The following is a 6,864-nucleotide window of genomic DNA, read 5'->3' as shown; positions in this document are numbered from 1 at the left end:
GCATACAAATAACGTTGTTACGCGGCGATGAAATGTGAAAAAATAATGGACAAGAGAGAGGACAAAAGAGGAAGCCCCATGGGCGTAAAGGCGTGGTATTCTACACGCGACTCGAGTGGAGTGTGTGTCTGATACTTATTTCTATATAAGCAACGCACAATGATTCATACGCGCGTGTGAATATTCTTTTTCCTTTGAACATTTAGCAATGAGAAAAATCGCGAAGAGCGACGAGCGACGAGCGGTGCGACCGCGAGGAAGAAATCACGCGGTGGGAGCACCTTCGCAGAACCGGTCCATCGTGATGCCACGATGTAAACCGAGCGATGACGTAGGCTTATACAAAAGTACGACGAAGCTCGTAGCCGGTGCCCCTCGTAACCGGACGAGCGACGAACAAGTGTCGCCAACGTCCATTATTCAGAGACGATTGGAGACAGTTGAGGCAAGATGAGGCTAACGAGCCGCGATTCTAAAAGGAGCAATTGTCTCGCTGATTGCTACAAACGGAGTCTTATTGATAAGAAATAGATAGACTATTTGTCTTTCTATCACACACATGGCATATCTTATAAAACATAAAGTTGTACGAGACATAAATTATTTAGCCATTTATTGCAAAAATTACATATAACATGGCTATTTCATTGTATTGTTTGCTTCTTACTTTTTTAAATTGAATTAATGAAGTATCATTGTGATTAAAGCAGTGATTCCATTGAAGATCTCTGTCTTACATTGATTATAACAAAGTAATTTCATTGAAAAAATCATCATTAACTGATTCTTCCCAATAAGATTTCATTGTTTGCAATACTATAACTGAAATCACTACTTGGTAACAATACACTGATTCTATTTAAGATAATGTATTATTATAATTTTAAATATAATGTACTATTATAATTTAAAATAATGCACTATTGTGCGCCAAATTATGAAATGCGATCGCTACAAATTTTTTTATACTTTCAGAAGAGTCTTGTGACTTTATTTCTCTTTTTAATTTTGATCTAAATAAATAGACAAAAAAATTCACGCTTATCGATCTAGATAAAGATCATAAAAGACGCTAAGCGACTTTTGTTGTTATATTTGGTAAATATTGATTTATCGGCATAAAAACATGATAGCGAGGCATTGCTCAAATTATAAGACACTGTGCCAACTGTATGATTACTTGAATCCACTCGAAGGAACCATTTATAAAAAGTAATAAGCAGAAATGTTTGAATCATTCATGCTTGTGCTTAAGTCATTAATTTCGTGTTTCTCCTGCTGTATATTGTATATGTCCTTCAAAGTAAATCGAGCGGACACTTTTCTCACTTAATCGAAATATTAACACGCTCTCAACACGCAAAACTCGACTCGTAGACGACAATGTGCGAGGTGTGTCTCGTTCGTTAAAAAAATACTCACGTACACTTACAACGTACACTACAAACGTTTATTAACTTTAATGAACGCTTGTTTCTTACGGTGATTTTAGTATACATACATAATGAAATATGTCATTACGCGAACAAAATTGCAATCGTTAGAGACATTACAGATCGAGATGACATCATACGACAAATAACGTACGAAAATTTATTACCTAATAGAATATAAATAACTAGTGACAAGTAAATGATATATGAGTAAAATAAGAAAAAATGAAAGAGATTAAAAAGATTTAATATTATTATATATTTAACTTGTATGATGTGTGACATTTTTTAGTGTTTATAAAAGAATTATTAAAAATAAATTCACATCATCACTGTTACCATTTGCATTGTTTCACGTTGACATTTAGTAATTTTTAATTATACCTACAATAACGAACAGTTAATCAGAGAAAAAACATTGTGAAAAAATTTAGAGTTTTAATTTTATGATATATATTTTACACATACTATAGGTTCTTTATAAATTCGGCCTTTTTGCAAAAAAATTAAGTTTTTTTTTTTTTTTGCAAAAATCATCAGTTTGCAAAAATCTGGCGAATATAAAAAAGTTAAATCTTTTTGTGAAAAGATTGGCATTTCTTTTTACAAAAAAGCCTGCATCGTATATAATATAATAAATTATATATTATTTTGTATGAAGATGTCGCTAATCTCCTTTTTCCAATTTGTCTACTACCTTTAGTACATATTAGATTCATTAATAAGGCAAATTTAATAAAGGTTTTTAGTAAGTTTGTTTAAGCAGTTAATTAATTAGGTGATCCAATTTTTTCTAAAAAAAATATATATACATTATAGTTTTTATATTATAGCTTTTTTTTTATATATAAGTTAATAATTTATTTGTGATTTTAATAAAGTATATCGACTAACTATGCGGAATAAATATTTTGTATGTAAACGATGTCTGTTATCTTTTGCTCGAAATAGAAAACCGATAAGTAGTCTGTAGTCAAAACATTCGTAAATAAATCTTCTCGTTAAAATTTTTTCAATAAAACTTTTTGTAAATTCTACTTTAATTATGGAAGATTAGTGACAAAGATGTTCACAAATAAAACAGTCTTAAATTTTATTAAAATCATACGATCACAAGTAAATGTGGACGGAAGACAGTTATAGATAGTTTATGGACAATCATCCATACAGTAGATATTGTCTATGGAGTATAATAAGCTGAACAAAAATATTTTTACATACACTGAAAAAAATAATGTTGAATCGACACGATCGTAGTTGAAATTTATTTGATTAATTCAACAACATAATCAAATCAATATGTGGCGTATTAATTAAATAAATTTCAACTACGATAATATTGTTGATTCAACATTACTTTTTTTTCAGTGTAGAAAAATTATTTTTTACCAGAATCATTATTTTCTATATTTAATAGTAATCATCATTCAAAAACTGACAGCGCTCGCGTCTTATTTATCTTACTTTTTTACTCTAAAAGAATAGTTGAAAAAAAGATTATCATGTTTCGTATCCAACAAAGAATTTAAAAAGTCAGAATCGAGGAATCAAATAATCAGTAAAAATAATTGTGCATCCTATCCGAAAAATATAGACTCATAACGATACAATTTTTACATTTTGTTTAAAAAATGTTTGACATACTTTTCCAAATATAAAACGTGATCCAGTTGTCACGATCGATTTGGAAAAAGTTTCCAAATACGCTGCGCATCCATGGTCCATTTCACTTAAGGAGCGAAAGTACGATGTTCGTCTGTGTTCGTGTTTCCCGTAAAAAGCGACGACAGGTCACGGCGTGGGCGAGAAACTGGACGTACGTGCGGCTTCTCGAGTTCGACTTCGATCCGCCGTATTTGGCGAATGCTTCAAAATCTGTAGGCGAACCGGTAACCATTCGAGCGCGTCATCCACGAATGTAAACGTGAACATGAACGTTTCTTACAAGTGATATTCGAATCCGCTACGTAACATCATCTTCCTCGTGTTTGCGAGATACATTGTAATTTTAATTAATGAACTTTCGCCGACCTTAACACGTTCGTGCGCGAATTCCTTTGTGAATGCGGAACGATTCTCATTGGTAGATACGTCAAAACAGCATGATATACGTAAACATAGCTTTAAAATTTTTATGCAATCAATAATAACAGAATTAAAACCATATCGCGCCTTATTACATCGTAAGTAGAATTGCAACAAGAGTTCAAAGTCATTTCTGTCCTTTTTTAGAATCGTATAAAGTTTGATGCAACATTCATGATTATTCATCCCTTGTCGCCTGAAACGAACATGCATCGGTCTACTTGCGTTTTTTTTTTCCATCGAGAAAGATCGAAATCAAAAAAAAAAAAAAAAAAAAAAAAGCTGTTCGCGACAAGATGCCTTAACCAGCGATCGATTTCGAGAAAGATCTGCTTCTGCGTGATCCGCGTATCAAAATCGCGCGTTTCGCAGATCGAGACGTATCCGCGGCAGTGGATCTTTATGGTTAACGGGGTTAACTTTATGCAAAAAGAGAAGGGGGGAAAAAAGTCAATCGCTCTTCGTAAATCAGTTTGGCACGATCTTTCTCCCGAGGGAGAATTGAAAGCATGCCCAACTCGGAGAGAAGAGGCTACCTCTGTAATGGATAGCGCCATAATGAAGTACGGTACAGCGGACTCTCTCATTAATTAACGTTAAAAGGGAAACTTTTGTAATTGCGCTCCTAAGACGAAGCGATGCAGCCTGACCTTCTCGCTGACGCGTCGTTACGTCGACGTCAAAGAGAACGAGAACCGACGCATCTTTTGGAAAGTGATGCCCTTTTAGTGATTAAGAGGGAGAGAGAGAGAGAGAGAGAGAGTGCTCCAAATTTATTATATTATAGTCCCTAAATCTCTTTTATAAGTACTACGAGTTATTCGCGATTCTGATAACTTTGACGATATTTAACAAATATTTTAGTTATTTTTTTTTTCAAAAAAACACAATTTCTAGAATACTTGTCATTTTAAATTGTGAGCATTATTATTTTTATAGAAAATAAAAAATTATCATATAAAAATATTTGTCATTTAAATTAGATTACAAAAATTGAAAATAAATGAATTAAATTAGCAATCTATTAAATAGATACTAAAAAGAAAGAGTTTATAAAAATCTATATTATTATAAAAATAGATACCAAAAAAAAAAAAAAGATATAAAACTACATGCTTATAATTAATTTTAATCGTCTTTAGATTAAAAAGAAATATGATAGCTTAATCTCTCCACTTACCCTCTCATTTCGAAAAATGTAATCCAATCTCTCTAATCTTTGATTAAATAACATTCTGCTAATTATATATAATAGAAATAAAATATATATAAATATTAAATATAAATTATAAAATAAAAAAATAATAGAATTAAATATTATAAAATATTTTAAAATTATAATAAAAAATATAAATGCAATTAATTTTGATTTTATTTAACTTTCTACTATATATATATATATTATATTTTTATCAATAGCTCAACAAGAAATATTTACAGCGATTTTTTTGTTTTTCTTCATCGAACTCTCTTTAAATGCTAAAAATACTTTCAGATATTCTTATATCGTCTGGTCAATGGTCAAATATCAAAATTTCTCTCCTTATTTTGATAACACTCCAATTCTCAACATTAATTTAATTAACGCAAATGTAGTAAAACTGTATGTATATAATGTAATGCTCTCTGCGTGATTAATGATGCCTTATTAAAGATTTTAATTTTCTTTAAATATCACAAATGTCGTTATTCTGATAGAGTATAATCGACAGTACTAATAGTAATATCTCAAACGTACGTCGTTAAACAACACGCGTTATATTATCACCATAAAGTCACCGGACGTAAAACCGTAGTTATTCACGCACGTATTATAATTACGCCCCGCGCGCCCATTGTCACAATGAATACGTTGTTCCGGCGTTACGTTACGATTCTACAGAATCCTTCAGAAATTGTCATTCTTTTTTTCTGTTGCTGATTTACTTTATAATGCGATTCGACCTTTCTTTCAAGGGCACAAAAGCGGTCAGAATATTCAGCGGTGTCTTTTTATTTATGCCAATCCCTGCGCGTTCCCGTTTGATCAAGCTTTCAAGGATCGCACACATCAGGGCTTTCAAGTACAATATTTTCTCCCGCGGCCCGATTCGCGTGTACACCATAAACGGATAAACGAATATCAGCGCATCGGGGTCGTCTGGTTGGGCAGGGATTAAATCGTGTATGTGTTCGCATTTGCAGCCTATGATGTCACGAACCGTTTCGTTCTTCTATCAAGGCGCGCTAAGAGTCTCTTTGCAGGGAATACTTAATACAGCGATAAATATCTGAGAATAACTCTGAGCTAAATATGCGATATCTCGCGTGCACTTGTATGTACGAAAAGCATGTATCCGTCGTCATACACATACATATATATGTATACGTATATGTATACGGCTGTGACATTAAAACGCAGACATCGACAGTGGTGCTCGATTTATGCCTCTGTATCGTTAAGTTGATTTAGTACTCATTTTTCGAAAGATATATTTTAGCTCGATGCAAATCGAAACGTTCAAGAGATTTCATCTACTATGCGTACGGAAAATATTTTATTTTTTATTTCGACTACTAACTTATTTCGACCAACCAACATTTAGTTTACGAAAAAAAAAAAAGAAAAAAAACCCCAAAAAAAAGAAACGCAGAATAGTTCATCCCGCTTTGTTAAGCGACAAGCGAATTTGTTTAGCGTAACTGTCTGTACAACGTATACGCGCGAAGCAGGGTGAAAGCGTTCGCCTCACAAACGTGATTAGAATCTTGCTACTAATCCCAACGCAAATTGAATCGCAGCCACTGGTGCGCATCGTTCACCGTGACAGCCGATACAGAGAAATGCAATTTCGGATGGCACGCACGTGTAAGGCGTGACCACGCGACACGGAAAATTGACACGATTATCGATAACCGCGCGCACACACAGCACGATGCACCGCGTGCATCTCTCCCGTGCGCCGCAGGCATGCACCGGGCGAACGCTTATGGTCCCTTGCGTTTAAACTGCCTTTAGGGACCGGCCCCGGTGGTCGATATGCCGCTTTGTAATCACGTGCATACCGCCAGTACAGGCTAACGTCACCAATTAATTAATATTTGCGATATTCAATAAAGTATCCGTACGTCCTTTATACAAACACAATAGAATGATCGTCAATTACAGTATATGTACATATATACATATCGTTGAGTGTAAAGCCTAGCCCTTTTATGAAACGTTGCATTTTTTCTAGAAAATCCATTGAAATATTACAAAGCAAAACATTCAACCTTTTTATAATACACGTTTTATAAAAAGGTCATAGGTTTTTATATATATACATACAATACAATAATTGGGTTAAATTTATATAAAAATTCT

The sequence above is a fragment of the Anoplolepis gracilipes genome, chromosome 10, assembly GCF_047496725.1.
Source record: "Anoplolepis gracilipes chromosome 10, ASM4749672v1, whole genome shotgun sequence".
Taxonomy (NCBI): Eukaryota; Metazoa; Arthropoda; class Insecta; order Hymenoptera; family Formicidae; genus Anoplolepis; species Anoplolepis gracilipes.
Note: the sequence above shows the minus strand (reverse complement) of the source record.